Here is a 16,497-nt window from a genome sequence, read left to right as displayed (position 1 = left end):
CAGATTCTGGCTATTGTAAAGAGTGCTGCAATGACTCAGAAAGAAAGGGATAGACATAGAAAGATTGCATTCATCTGGGGAACGTAAAGTAACAAAATAGGAGACTAACACCCAACAATGGCCAAGATTAGTATCAGGAATTTTACTCCATGGTTTGGAGGACAGCCACACATGCTAGAGGAAAAGGGAGCTCAGATAGAGAAGGGAGCACCAAATAAAGGTGTTGGGAGGATCCTCCCAGGATGGGAAAAGCATGCTGAACTTAGACTATAGACCAAACATGATTGCCACTCAATGCCTCTTTTGCAAGCCACAACATCCAATAAGAGATAGATAACAAAAGGGAATGTCCTGCCACAGAGTTGGGGTGGGATGGGGAGTGGGAGGGATACTGGGATTCGTGGTGGTGGGAAATGGACACTGGTGGAGGGATGGGTATTTGATCATTGTATAATTGAAACCCAAGCACAAAAATTTGTAAGTCTACAACTGTACTTCATGATGTTTCACTAATTAAAAAAAATCATCTGCTTCACAGGCATCAGGAGGGGTGGGAGGGGGGCTATATTGGGGTAGTAGAAATGACATCTGTACCTATATGTTCATTGCAGCAGTGTTCACAATAGCCAAAATTTGGAAACAACCCAAGTAGCCTAGACTGATTAAGAAAACTTTGGTACATCTACACAATGGAATACTATGCATTTGTCAGGAGAGGGGGACATCATGAATTTTGCTTATCAATGGGTAATATGGAGAGTATCACACTAAGTGAAATGAGTCAGGGACAGACATAGAAGGACTGCACTCATTTGTGGAATATAAAATAACATAATATGAGGCTGATACCTAAGGATAGTAGATAAACAGGACAGGAGGATTGCTCCATAGTTGGAAACCTGCCTCATGAGCAAAGGGGAGAAGGCAGCTGGAATAGGGAAGGGGTCACTAACAAAAAGATGGCTGGGTGAATCAGCCAGGATGAGAAATGTGTGCAGAAAGTAGATAAAGGATCAAGCATGATAATCTCTCAGGGTCTGTATTGCAAACCATAACGCCCCAAAGTAGAGAGAGATTATGGGGAATCTTGTCTGCCATGAAGGCAGGGGGAGAATGGGAAAAGGGGGGCTTATACTGGGGATATTGGTGGTGGGGAATGTGCACCTGTGGAGGGATGATTGTTTGATCATTGTGTAATTGTAACCCAAACATGAAAGCTTGTAACTATCTCATGGTCATTCAATAAAATTTAAAAAGAAAATAAAAAAATAATGAAGGTGTTTTATTTATGTATGTATATTCAGTATATATATTATTTATGTTTAATCAGTATATAAAAATTGTGATGAGCATAGCATATATCACAATTATCATTCACAAAATGTTTTCCATGTGGGGGGAATGGAAAATTCTAAATATAAATGGGTACAAATAATAATGTTTTAAAACCAGGGTATAGATCATTGACACATACATAGTTGTTAATGTTTTAATTATGAAGTAAACACAATTATAGACAGTCTAAAAATAATGAAATGAATAAAATAGTCCTCTTATAATCTGTATTTAATTTAGGAGATCTAAAAGCATTAAAACATCATTATGTAATAATTTTCAGATTGCATGTGCTATGGTTAAAATTAAGTGGACTGAGAGGAATAGGGAGTCCTGCAGTAAGTTAGAAATATTGTGTCTTTGTGTTTTTTTTTCCTATTAAATGAAGACTATCTCAAAGGGTGACATAAATATGAGACCAAAGTAAATGAAAAACAAACTATCCAATAAAGATATATTGGAATGCTCCAGTAAAAGGAAGTAATAGAAAAGCTCTGAGATTTAAAATTACTTTTATTACTTGTAATAAAATCTAAGGTCACTAAAGCATCAAAATTAATTTTTGGTAAAACAGGGGTGACAGAATATTAGTTAACAAGACACTTATTTAAAGATGATTTTTGAAATATTGAGTTTGTATTTAATTTTGTCTTTCATACATACTTTGAGATATATATCGTTACTTGGAACATCTATCAAATCATGTCTATCCATTGATCCCAAAGTATTGATGCATTATTTTGAATTTCTGACCTTATTTGGATGACACTTATTTAAAATTTAGCACAATTTTTAAAAATACATATTTCCCTCCCGTTGATCGTCGATTTGCTCGAACGGGCCCAGTAACGTCTCCATTGGAGACTTTGTTGTTACTGTGTCTGGCATATCGAATACTCTTGGTAGCTTGCCGGGCTCTCCAAGAGGGGTGGAGGAATCGAACTCGGGTCGGCCATGTAGGCCTCTAGTAAGGCGAACGCCCTACCGGCTGTGCTATCGCTCCAGCCCAACTGTAATAAATTACGTTTTGAAGCATAATTTTAAAAGGAAACAAAAGAACGTTATACCATATCAACTAGTATCAAACAAGTGCCCAATAACAGACGAATGGATAAAGAAATTTTAATATGCATACATAGTGCAATGCTATTTATCTACAAGAAAAATTGAAGTTTGCATTTTTTCTTATATTAATGAAACTTGAGGGTATAATGTTAAGTGAATCAGAAGAAACACAAATATTAGCTAATCTCTCTTCCATAGAGAAAATAAAGAAACTGAATTAAGGAATATAGTGTCCAGTGGAAAGTAAACTTTGGACACTCCCAACAGAGGTGAAGAAGTCAAATTGGGCTACTGCAAATGATAGGACACCAGGAGACAGTGAAAGAAAGATATTGAAACTGTTGGTGGAAAATGTGGTGTTATTGATTAGAATTGTTAAATCTAGAACATGACTTATTAAAACTATTATAGATTATGATAGTTCAACCAAAAAGAAAAAAAAACATAAAGTAATGTAATTTAAATGCTTAACTATAAAAAAAGAAAGGAAGAGCACTTAGTCTTGGAGTTGATTCTTAACTTCCCTGATGGTCTTCTTCCAGTTACAGGAATCATAATGTGAGCAGTGTGAGGTATAATTTGTAGAGCTGTTACATGGCAGCTTCAGTGGACATGCGGTTCAGGGACTTCTGTCTACAAAGGAAATGAATTTTGATCATTCTGGTAGAAAGTTACTGAAAACAAACAATATAAAATAAATCACTATCAGCCTGTTATGAGGGCAGAATTTGAGGCTTTGGTTGGGAAAATTGGATGATGATTGTGGAGGAAAGGTGTAATACTGATGAGATTGGTGTTGGAATGGTGAATCATCATGAACAACTTTGTAAGCCATAGTGTTTGTACAAACCGTAGGGAAAAAAATCTTACATATATAGGCCTTACCCATTTCATGTAAGCTCCAAAATTCATTAGCACAAAATTTCTTTAAAAGTTTTATTAACAACAGGTAAGATATGATTAATAGCATAATGAGATCCAAGGATAAAATGAAAATTGATGAAATATACTTTAGGTTCCAGAGTTAAAAACTTACTTATGTAAATGAGAATACACATTTTTATTATATTGTACTAAATAGTTTTATTTTCCTTACATAGGTTAAAATTCGAAGGGAGAATGTTGTAAACAACATATCCATCATGCGGAATTTGGTATGTGGGCAGGTGGATGTGGCTATCGAATATATCTGAGTAGACATCATGGATAATCGTCTCCATTGCTCTTCTGAAACATGTGATAGATCCATCAGGACGTCTAAGGACAGTCATCTTTGTTGTGTAGTTTGTGAAATACAGGAGGGCTTTATGAATGCTTTTCCCAGTTTCTGATGCATCGACCAGCACTGCTGTTCTTCTCTCTTTGAGATCTTTCGAAATCTGACTATTTCATCAGAAAAGAAGCTAACAGCAGACAAGGTTAGACTTGAACACCTCAAAAATCTGCCATCAGTACTTATCAATATACTGGGTTGGCTCTTCACATGTTACCTGTCTGAATGCAAGGTTCCATCCCAATGGAAAACCAGCAGGACTGTACTACTGCACAAGAAGGGAGACATCCACAACAATGGCAACTATTGCCCAATCTGACTGTTGTCTGTCATTTACAAGCTGTTCACTTGAGTCATCCTGAATAGGATTGGCAGAAGACTAGATGGACAACTAAGCGAGCAAGCCGGGTTTCGAAAAAGATCAACACAATCCACCATATCCACATGGTAACCAAGCTCATTGAGGTTTCTCGGGAGTTCAACATGACACTCTGTCTAATGTTCATTAATTTAAAGAATAATTCCATGAAAGAAAGAAAGAAAGAAAGAAAGAAAGAAAGAAAGAAAGAAAGAAAGAAAGGAAGGAAGGAAGAAGAAGGAAAGAAAGAAAGAAAGAAAGAAAGAAAGAAAGAAAGAAAGAAAGAAAGAAAGAAAAAGAAAAAGAAAAGAAATTTCACTCTGTAAGACACTTGCTTTTCATGGGCGAACCCTACATTTCAGTTTCAAACTCTAGAACCACCAGGTGATCCCTGAGCCTAAAAACATGAATTAAACCTGAGGACAGTAGGGTTTGTCCTCTCACCTCACTGAGAAAGAATATACATACAAAATTTTGTTGCAAGTAGAAATGTGAATATAGACGAAATGACATGATGTTGATAAATAATTTGTGTATATTAAGAATTCTGTAATGTATAATTAGAATTGGTGTGTATTTAGAATTCTTACTCAATTAGTTGTAAATTGTGTGTTATTTTAAATCACAAATAAGTGTGTTTCATTAGAGGGTGATTTTTATTTTATAATAAGTCTACTTTCTGGACACTCAGGTTGAGCCTTATGTATTAGTGAAGCCCCACAGAACCAGATAAGATCTTTGTGACCTTAGACTATGCCTCAGAGACTTGGGTCCTACAAAAACAGGACGAAAACCTATTCAGGTATCCTAAAGAGGAATTGAAAGAGCTATGCTTGGAATATCAAATTTCACTCAAGTGATAGAAGAATCCAGAGTTCTGACCTCCATCACAAGTCAAGAATCAGGGATACTGTCTCGTTTGCCAAGGTGTCAAAAATTAGATGGACGGGACATGTAATGCAATTTAGAGATGACTGCTGGACTAGAGCTGATACTGACTGGATTCCATGGAACGTCAAAGGGATACGTGGCCACCCACCTACGAGATGGTCAGACTTCTTCGTCAAAACCCTGAACAAACGGTTTGAGGCTCTTCATGTTCCTGAAGCAAGCAGATGCCATTGGGCCACACAAGCATGTGACAGTGACAAATGGAGACGTGGCTGGCACCCACTTGCGCAAATCGAAGATCAACTGGATGACAAATGATACAAGTGAATAAGTCTACTAAAAACTAAGAAGAAAATCTATGCAAAAATATGTAGTTTTTCTTGCAGTTTTAATTAATCTAAAGTAGAACTAGACGTTGGATATATCATATATTTGAAATAAACTAGTTATACAGAAATATTTGCTTTTTTGAAATATTTTTACTCGCTTTGGAAAAAATAATAAAATGCATATTATTTATTTACACATAAATATACACAAACACTCTTATGACTGAAACAACTTAACTCATATTAGAAGAGGCATTGGTTTTGTGGCTAAACCTTTATTTAAATCCTGCCTTCAAGGGAGCAAAAGGGAATGCCCTGCCACAGAGGCAGGGTGGGTGGGGTGGGGTGCGGGGGTGGGAGGGCTACTGGGATCATTGGTGGTGGAGAATAGGCACTAGTGGAGGGATGGGTACTTGATCATTGTATAACTGGAACCGAAGCACGGAAGTTAGTAAGTTTACAACTCTACATCATGGTGATTCACTAATTAAAAATAAATTAATTAACCGAGAGTATCTCGCCCTCACGGCAGAGCCTGGCAAGCTACCCGTGATGTATTCGATATGCCAAACACAGTAACAACAAAAGTCTCCAGTGGAGACGTTACTGGGCCCGCTCGAGCAAATTGATGAACAACGGGAGGACCGTGACGGTGAAATAAATAAATAAATCCTGTCTTCAACAAAAAGCATGTACATAATCTGGAAATGTACTTAATTTGAAGCTTAGTTATAGAAACAGGATATTAAATATGTACAATATTTGCATAACAGTTTTGATGCAAATATTAATGATGGCACATCTGATTGAATATAATAACCCATAAAGAAAGTGATGACATGTGATTATTTGGCAACCAGAAGAAAAAAATACCTATCAAATTTAGGATTATTTGTCATTATTTAGCTATGTATTTTTATAATATTCCATTTGTATATGAATTATATCACAGATGAGATTTAATATAAGACTTACAAACATAACTCACGTAATAAAATATTTTAGATGAGTTCTATCAGATGGGTATACTGTGCATAGAATTATTTTAATCAAATAATTTATATATATATATATTTATTGAGGCAATGTGGTTGCATGCTTCTATATTTTTGTTTTATAGTTATAAAGCTGCTTCATCACCCAAGAGTGGCAAAACCTTCTTTAACTGTTTTAAGATTTCATCTTACTCTTGAGGATTGCTGTCACAGTTCTGTGTTCTGCTAGGAGTAACTCAGCTTTGTGGGCCATACTCATGGTGTGAGGTGATAACTTACTGTAATTTTCAATTGCATATCCTTAACAATACATGATGAAAACTTTTTCATCTTTCTGTTGGCAATCCAGATGTTTCTTAGAGAATTTTTTGTCCACTTTCTTTCCCTAATTTTGACTAAGTTGTTCCTGTTTTTCAGCTTTGGGGAAACTTTGGTTACTTTGTCAGGAGGGACATTACTGGTGACCCCTCTGAGGTTAATATGGTAGAGATTCTATAAGTATTTCCCTTAATGCTTTAAAATGGACTCTGCTATTATAGTTAGGTCTTCAATACAAATGAATGACGTGAGATAAGGGCCTAGTTTATTTTCTTTTCATTTGCATGAGGTTATTGGGCTGGAGCGATAGCACAGCAGGTAAAGCGTTTGCCTTGCATGCGGCCACCAGGGTTCGATTCCTTCATCCCTCTTGGAGAGCCCAGCAAGCTACCAAGAGTATCCCACCGGCACCACAGCATCTGGAAATCTCCCTGTGACATATTCTATATGCCAAAAACAGTAACAACAAGTCTCACAATGGAGACATTACTGGTGTCTGCTCGAGCAAATTGATGAACCATGGGAGGACAGTGCTACAGTGGTACACCTGAGGACTTACTTCTGCACTCTCAATTAATCCCACTGATTTGTGGGAATGTCTTTATTCAGAACCATGTGGTTTTGTTTGCTATAACTTTGAGAGCACATTGGACTCTGAAGGCAATGACTCTCATCTCTCCCATCTTCTCCATTCTGCTGCCCAAAGAATTGACTAGGTCATTCTGGAAGTTCGACGATTCCCTACAAGATTCAGAACTGTTTATTCTATCTCCTTAAAGATATCTGTGATATTATTATTTTTCTTTTTTATTTAGATTTTTGGAGTTTGGGGCTACATCTGCTGGTGCTTATGGCTTACTGCTGGCTTTGTGTTATAGGATCATACTTGGTGATGCTAGAAAGACCTATGTAGTGCCAAGGACCAAAAAGACAGTGGCCACAAGATACCTGGCAAGCATCTTAACTTCTATATTATCTCCTTGGTGCTCCATGAGAATTTATTAGGTGGTGTATTGAATCTTTAGAGTGTTTTGGAAAACTGTTGTTTGAAGAATTTTTTTTCTTGCAATCCATAAATAAGGACTTCAATTTCCTTGTTTTCACTAAATTATAAATCACTACTTAAATAAAAGGAACAACAAGGACTTGGAAGCAAATTTCTTATTCATGGATTTCAAGAAACAATATCTGTAAAATTACTGTCCTACAAAGCATGTTTAAGATTCACTCTCTGTTAAACTGGTTCTTAAATTTTGCAGAAGCACAATCACCATGGGATTTTTTCCTTTTACTTTTAAAATTTCTCTTATACATTAAAATTTCTCTTATACATTATTGCAATGCAGTTTTGGCTGAGAACAAAGAAGATCAATTTGAGGTATATAATAGAGGTTGAAAACCTAAAATTTGCTACCAAAGAGGAATACATACTTTTTCTATAGACTCAAAAGAGAGTGATGATATGATAATTAAAGAAAGTAATTAGCTAGAGTTAATATGGTTAAATATTCTTGGGCTTACAGAACAGGTTGCTGAAAAAAATACCAGGGCAACTGAATACTTCCATTATCTGTTTAAAAACCCATAACCAGAAGTATTTCTCTGACTTGAATATTGTCACAACAATGTTTTAGTGGTTCCTCAAAATTATTTATTATCAACAAGAACAACTTTTCACGAGCTCTAAAATTGTCTCCCGGGGCTGGAGTGATAGCACAGCAGGCAGGGCGTTTGCCTTGCATGCATGTGCCCTACCGGGGTTTGTTTCCCAGCATCCCATATGGTCCCCCGAGAACCTCCAGGAGCATTTCCTGAGTGCATGAGCCAGAAGTAACTCCAGTGCATTGTCGGGTGTGACCCAAAAATCAAAATAATAATAATAATAATAACAACAATCGGTTGGAGCGATAGCGCAGCAGGTAGGGCATTTGCCTTGCACATGGCTGACCTCGCCGATCCAGGTTCGATTCCTCTGCCCCTTTCGGAGAGCTCGGCAAGCTACCGAGAGTATCTCACCCACACGGCAAAGCACGGCAACCTCCCAATGACATATTTGATATGCCAAACACAGTAACAAATGTCACAATGGAGATGTTACTGGGTCCGTTCGAGCAAATCAATGAACAATGGGAGGATAGTGATAATAATAATAATAATAATAATAATAATAATAAATAAAGTTGTCTCCTTTACTTCAGAGATGGTAGGTAATGGAATCTCTCTGTAATGGCATATCATCTATATTTAAAATTTACTTCACATATGTCAATGCATTCAATGCATTCAAGTTTCATATAATAGTTGTTCATTATGTTTTAGACAAATGAACAGTAGATAATGTCTGTCTGTCAAACACTGTCCTCCCATTGTTCATCAATTTGCTTAAGCGGGCCCAGTAACATTTCCATTTTTTTTTTTGAGACTTGTTGTTACTGTATTTGGCATATTGAATACATCACGGGTAGCTTGCCAGGATTTGCCATGTGGGCGAGATACTCTCAGTAGCTTGCCGGACTCTCCGAGAGAAGCGGAAGAATCGAACCCAGCTCTGCCAGGCTGGCTGCGTATAAGGCAAATGCCCTACCACTGTGCTATCGTTTTATTAAAGAAGTTTACTTATCTAGTACTCTTTTGCTAGAAATTATTCAGTTAAGGATACATTAATAAGTGAATTTAAATAGCAACAAACAAATGTCTACTCCACATGAAATATGTGCCAAGCATTTATGAACAAATATTATGTGCTTAAGTTTTATAATGTGCAATGATATCAAGTAATTTTTTTCTTATTCTATCCAAAGGTAAGTGACTAGAAATATTAACTTATAGCCCTGACTTTTTGTAAATCGTTTTAAAAGCCTGCTTTCAAATAAATCTAAGTCAAAGTAAAGAAAAACATAAATGAGATTTTAGTAAAATATAACAAACAATTTTTATAGTTTTGTCTAGTAACTATTCATCGCATTGTATTAACTAATTATTTTTACATATTTTTCTTCTAATACTCCTTACTACTTATTTCTAAAATCGCTTTGTCAAAAATAATTTTAGTTTATTACAATATATTTTAAAATATAACTGTCTTAATTCAGAGAAAAAATAATTGATTTATATGGTTTGTGAGGGTCTCATTAAAATTAAGTGTATTGTAAAATTGTTTTAAGTTCTTTGAAACTTTCTGATAATACGTCTTAACGTAGTGTCTAAGCCCAGAACAGCTGTTAAGAGCAGTGTCCTCTGATGTACAATATGTGTGTGAATTAGAGTCTAGTAGATGATACAAAATCAAGCTTATAGCATGTGCTTAGGAAGAATTTTACTACTTAATTACTATGATATATTAATGGATTAAATGTCTTTTTAAGTTATAAAGCTCAAGATCATTCAAAGCATCAGGAACCTTTATTTATTACTCATTAGTTTCTGGTACACAATCAATTACAATAAATTCTTTTAAGGAAAGTGATATATGTTATTCACTTCCATATGTCCTTGTACTTAGAACTGTGCATTTTTTAAAGGCGATTGAACAGGCAATTATTGAATGAAACCAACATGATGCTACTAGAAAATGAGATTAATTTCTGCACTTGTTTTCACCTTGTCGATGCTGTTTCTTTATTGAAATTACCGTGCTAATTTCTGATTGAAAACAGGACAAATTACTTAGTTAAAAAAGTGGGCATATGCTGAAAAAAGCGTTTGAAAAGAAGCTTGTTTTAAAAGGCAACCTTTCTCTCAAAAAAGTTTTGTAGTACACATTCTTATTAGCTAGTGAAAAGACCAATGTTCAAGTTCCTATACTATATGATCTGAGAAGAGAAATAAAATATATGGCAACACATGATAGAAGGCATTTTTGTCCTTGAAGGCAAAATTGCAGTGATGTAGCTACAAGCCAAGGAATGCCCTCTGAAGCTGGAGGAAGCAGGGACAGAGCCAGAAACTCCAGCGAAAATATAGTCGTATTAGCTGTATTATTTCATCGAAGTGAAATGAAAATTTGCATTTCTGGACTCTGAAACTGTAAGGAAATGTAGATCTATTGCTTTAAGTCTGTGATAAATTGTTACTGGGTCACAGAAAGTGAAGGAACGCCTGATATCACACCGCTCAGCTAATGCCTTACAGGAAGTCCTCCACAGAGATGGAAGGGGAAATAGAAAAATCCTAAATTCAGTGCGTGAATGAAGTGCTTGAACAAATCTTCATTTCAAGATAAAAATTGAAAGTGGTTGCATTTATCCCCCTCTTATGTAATGGCTTTCAAAGACTGGAGACTAAAACAATTTTCTACCAGCAAATGAGAGAAAGAAACTTGATCATTCTCTTGAAGGGATAAAAGCAGCTTGAACTAAAACGGCATTGTAATTCAGAGAAAATGGCCACTGGCCTAATCATCTGATCAGGGTTCTGGAAGAAAATATTCTGTAAGGCTGAAATAAAGTAGGAACAAAGATATGTCAATGAACATATATATATATGGAAATAAGAATGAAATGTGAAGTCTTTTTTTTCCCTCTTCCTCTTTTTTTTTTCTTTCTTTTTTTCTCATACACTGTTTTCTCAGCAGAAAGTTTCTGTCTTGGAAGAATCGAGAGAACATTTAAATACCTTTCCAAGGGATATGGTGGCAAAGACATGGTATAAATAAGGTTAATGGCATGGACACTTATAAATGCCAGTCACTTTACTGCTGCTCCCTTATGGCAGGTTATAAACAAAGGAGATCATTACTAAACCTCACAGAGCAGTAGCATACATTTTTAAAAAAGGAAAAAAAAACCTCTTTCTCCTTCCTTATTCCCTTCCTCCCTACCTCCTTTCACTTCTTTTTCCTTCCTTTTTCCCTCCCTCCCTCCCTTTCTTCCTTCCTTCCTCCCTCCCTCTCTCTCTTCCTCCCTCGCTCTCTCTTTTCCTCCCTCCCTCTCTCTCCTCTTCCCCCCCTCCATCCTCCCTCCCTCCCTCCCTCCCTTTCTTCCTTTGTTTCTTCCTTCCTTCTCTCCCTTTCTCCCTTTCTTCCTTCCTTCCCCCTTCCTTCCTTCCCTCTTTCTTCCTTCCTTCTTCTCTCCCTTCCTCCCTCTATCCCTCCCTCCCCTTCTTTCTTCATTCTTCTTCCCTCCCTCCCTCCCTCCCTCCCTCCCTCCCTCCCTCCTTCCTTCCTTCCTTCCTTCCTTCCTTCCTTCCTTCCTTCCTTCCTTCCTTCCTTCCTTCCTTCCTTCCTTCCTCTTAAGGTAATATGGTCACTATAGCATGCCGTTTTTTATATTGCACAATGTATCTTGACCCCTCACCACTGAAGTGCCCAGGGCCCTCCACCACTGTCCCAGTCCCTTGCAGTCTGATATACAATTCTCCCACCCTCCTCCCACTGCTTGTTAACCAGTTTTATAATCTAATATTAAAGTTTTGCCATTGTTTGAAACAATTTTTGATTCTCGGCACGATATCCTGAAACTTAAAGAATCTATTTGATTGTAACTCAACTATATTGGACAGTTCTTTCTTGACTTTTCTATCTTGTACACCAACCTCAATCAACTTAAATGAATAAATTGATGATCACTTGCTATTCTTTCTAATCTCTACAATTTTTGTCATTTTTCTGTTTAGTTTTCTGTGATTTTTCTCGTATGAAAGACTGTGTTCTCAGTATGCAATCTTTGTTACTTTTTTATGGCTCTCAATTTTGTCCTTTCTTATCTTATGTTTATTTCCTAAAGCTATCTGATCAGCTTTTGCTGATCTGTGAATTAGAAATCATCTATCTTTCTCTCTCTTATATGCCAATTTGGAAAAAGGATGAGTCTCTGTTTTTCTTTTAATTTGCTGAGAGCACAGAATTTTGTATTCCGATATACAATATCTACTTGCAGTTTTGCACTTTTTTTGTTTTGTGTATACTCTATGCATTCATTATATGGTATTATATATGTGGAAATTTGTGGGAATATAATGCTTTAGTACTGGTATTGTGTATGTTAAATATATACATTTTAAATGCAGAGATAAACTAAATACATAATAAGGATCTTTTAATAGATGGTTTTCTATTATATAAGAATTTTATTAATTAGTTTGCATATACAGCATCCTGTAGGTTTAAAGCAAAATAAGAGTCTGCATTTGAAAGAGAATCAACATAAAAACTTTTATAAGGAAAGTAGGAATATAGAAGGAAACAAAAATTCATAGATATGTAAGCATTTTTCATCTGAAAATATGGTTGTTAAGTTAAGTTTTCCAGTTTTTTGTATTTCCTTTTCTGGACATACCCAAACTATTTAATTCTATTGCTCTCATATTTTTCCTTTATAAAAATATGTCACTTTTTATGAGAATAAAAGTTCATCTTGCCATTATATTAAGTGTGTTTCAAGTAAGCAAGAAGTGAAAAATAACTCACATTTATCTTGAGAATTGTCTTTTCAATTGCTAATTCACTCACTGCATTCGTTTTTCTGTGTGTTTAAGGTGTGTGTGTCTGTGTGTGTGTGTTTGTATTATTATTATAAGGAACAAACATATACTAATGATTCCTTTTGCTTTCTTTTAGTAAGTTATCATTAGACTAAGAGAAGTGTCACCCAGTTAACTATAAACTAATATTCTTTCTTATTTATTCACTCAAGAAATGCTGATTGATTGATTAATTGCATTCCCAAGCCATTATGATTAAGAAAGCCGTGTGGTCCTTTCAGAATTATTGGTTAACTATGCATGTAGTTCCGTGGGAATCCTGAGTGTTTTGCTGCTCTGATCCTGTGATGTCAGAGATTAGCCGTAGAAACACGTGGTTATTTGCCAGGCTGTGCTGTGTGGGCAGGATACTCTCAGTAGCTTGCCGGGCTCTCTGTGCTATTGCTCCAGCCAGCTAATTTTTCACTTGGTCTGAGATTTAAATTCTAGCAACTACCAAAAAGCTTCTTCCAAATATTTTACCAAGAGTAGTGACTTTTAATGTCTCACCATGTTCTCTAATGGTTGTTCACTGGAAACATTATGATAACCTTCAAACTTCAGGGTAGCAGGGAGTTTGTGGTCTTCATATTTTTAAATTTTATTGATATGAATTACAATAGAATGTAGTTCTATGTAAGTAGTCTCTTAAAAACTTATTTCTGTACATTTTAAGCATAAATCTAGCTTCTATATTGGTGGTGTACATTAATGACAGATGATAGATTTTATTAAAAATAATTTCTTTTTCTCAACAAGGCTTTATTAATAAAACAAACTTACTAAATATGTTTTCGGCTTTCCTCCTTTATTTTGTATTGGTATTTGTATTTCCAAAGTGCTAAATGTTTAAGTTTTAACAGTACAATGTTACGACAGCACAGAAACCACCAAAGTCCAGTAAATTTTAGAGGACCCCCCCCTCCATCCTCTTCCCCTTCCCCTTGACAACTTCATTCTGTGGGGCAAAATCTAGGGTTTGGTTTTCACTGGACACTGACTACTTCCTTGGTTTGTTTCTTAAAATTATACTTAACACTGTGGTCATCTGTTTTTGTTACTTTCTTCTTCTGATTGATTTTGCAAGGAATGATACCCTTAGGCGTATCCATATTTTAGCAAAATACAAGACCTTATATTTTCTTATAATCCAATAGTATTGCATTCTTTATTTCTATCATAACTATTTAATCCTTAAAATTGATAGTTGGACACTTGGATTATTATAAGATATGTGCTATTATAAATAGTGTCAAAATGAATATGTATGCATATATATTTTTAACATTGGACTTTTGTGCTCTTGGTATATGTACTTAAGATTCAACTTTAATTAAAAATAATCAAATAAAACAACATTCTTTTAAAATATTAAAAAACAACAAATATTCTAGGATCTATCACAGCAAAGGATGACAACCTCCCCGTGATGTATTCAATATGCGTAACACAGTAACAACAAAGTCTCACATTGGAGATGTTACTGGGCCCTCTTGAGCAAATTGATGAACAACAGGAGGACAGTGGTACAGTGCTAGGATCTATAAGGTCCTAATATGTCATTTCTCATTTATAAGTACACATGGCTGAAATTTAATGATTTACGGATTTTGAACTTTAGTTAGAGACCCCTATCTTTCATTATGTAATATGATAGTGTGAATTTCATTATATTACTGTTTCACTAGTAGCACACATTTTACATGTAAAACATAAAAACTGATTTTTAAATTTAATTTATTTACATTGTTTTTTAATATTAAGATTACTATTCTTTAGCTCAGACCAATTATCAAAGTATTTTAGATAATCTTAGTTTTTTCACCATTCAAACTTAGATTACATTCTATGTAGTTTCCTGAACTTACTTTAAAAGTTAAATCATTGTACCATTAATATTTTAAAAAGACTAAATTGAAAGAGATGCTCATAAAGTCCACATATCTTTGTCACTGATATAATAGGTCAATGAGACAATTTCCCTCCTAAGAACCAGAAGATAGTTCTGTCTGTTCTATGTTGGTTCATTTGTCTCTGTTACATTGATGAATTCATTTCACGACAATTCCTGGTATGAATAATGAAAAGCTGGAGGATGTATTCTGATGGGTGAGATGGGATGTTTAAAATTTCTTTCCTATTATAGCTAGTCATATTTTGAGATCTACCATTCAGATAATCAATCATTTGTATGAACAGAAATTCCTAGATGATATTTTTAAACTATATTACAAGTAATTTGAACAGTACAGTCTTGTTCACTGTGTTTTATTAATTTATAAATTTCAAATCAATATATCATTCTAAATGCAAGTGCATAAATATATAACAAGGTGACTTTAATTTGTATTAATAATTTGAATGGACACTAAAAGGTTATTAAAAATAAAATAAAAAAGCAAATTTTTATTGCATGTTTATTTCAACATCAGTATGCTATTTAAAAATTAGTTTTTCCTGGAGATGAGGATAATTTTTTTGCAAAGTGACTAAAAGCCATGCTTTCACATTTTAGTATATCCATGAAGTCTTAAGGATTTTATTAGATTCTAAAACACTTTCTCCACATTCATGGAAATTAGTAAATATCTAATAATAAGTATTCTTCATGGTATATTTATGATTTGATTTTTTTTATTAGTGAAACACCAAGAGGTACAGTTGTAGATTTACAATTTTTTGTGCTTGGGTTTGATTATACAATGATCAGATACCCATCCCTCCACCAGTGCCCATTTTCCACCACCATGGATAATATCCCCCCCACCCCCATGCCCCCATCCCCCCTGCCTCTGTGGCAGGGCAATCCCCTGTGTTCTCTCTCTCCTTTTGGGTGTTGTGGTCTGCAAAAGAGGCATTGAGTGGCAAACATGTTCAGTCCATAGTCTACTATCGACATGCATCTCCCCTCCTGGGAGGATCCTCCAAACACCCTTTATTTGGTGTTCCCTTCTCTATCTGAGCTGCCCTTTCCTCTAGAATGCCCGACTGGCCACTAAGCTATGGAGTAATCCTCCTGGTGCTGATCTCAGCTATTCTTGGGTATTAATCTCATATATTGTTACTTTATATCCCCCAGATGAATGCAATCTTTCTGTGTCTATCCCTCTCTTTCTGACTCATTTCGCTTAACATGATACTTTCCATGTTGTACCACTTGTATATAAATTTCATGACTTCATCTTTTCTAACAGCTACATAGTACTCCATTGTGTAGATGTATCAAAGTTTCTTTAACCAGTCATCTGTCCTTGGGCATTCAGGTTTCTTCCAGTTTCTGGCTATTGTAAAGAGTGCTGCAATGAACAAACAAGTGCAGATGTCACTTCCACTATACATTTTTGCCTCTCTGGGATATATTCCCAGGAGTGGTATTGCTGGGTCAAATGGGAGCTCAATTTCTAATTTTTTGAGAATTGTCCATACTGTTTTCCAGAAGGGCTGAACCAGTGGACATTCCCACCAACAGTGAAG

This window comes from Sorex fumeus, unplaced genomic scaffold, assembly GCF_029834395.1.
Source record: "Sorex fumeus unplaced genomic scaffold, SorFum_2.1 ptg000008l, whole genome shotgun sequence".
Lineage (NCBI taxonomy): Eukaryota > Metazoa > Chordata > Mammalia > Eulipotyphla > Soricidae > Sorex > Sorex fumeus.
Note: the sequence above shows the minus strand (reverse complement) of the source record.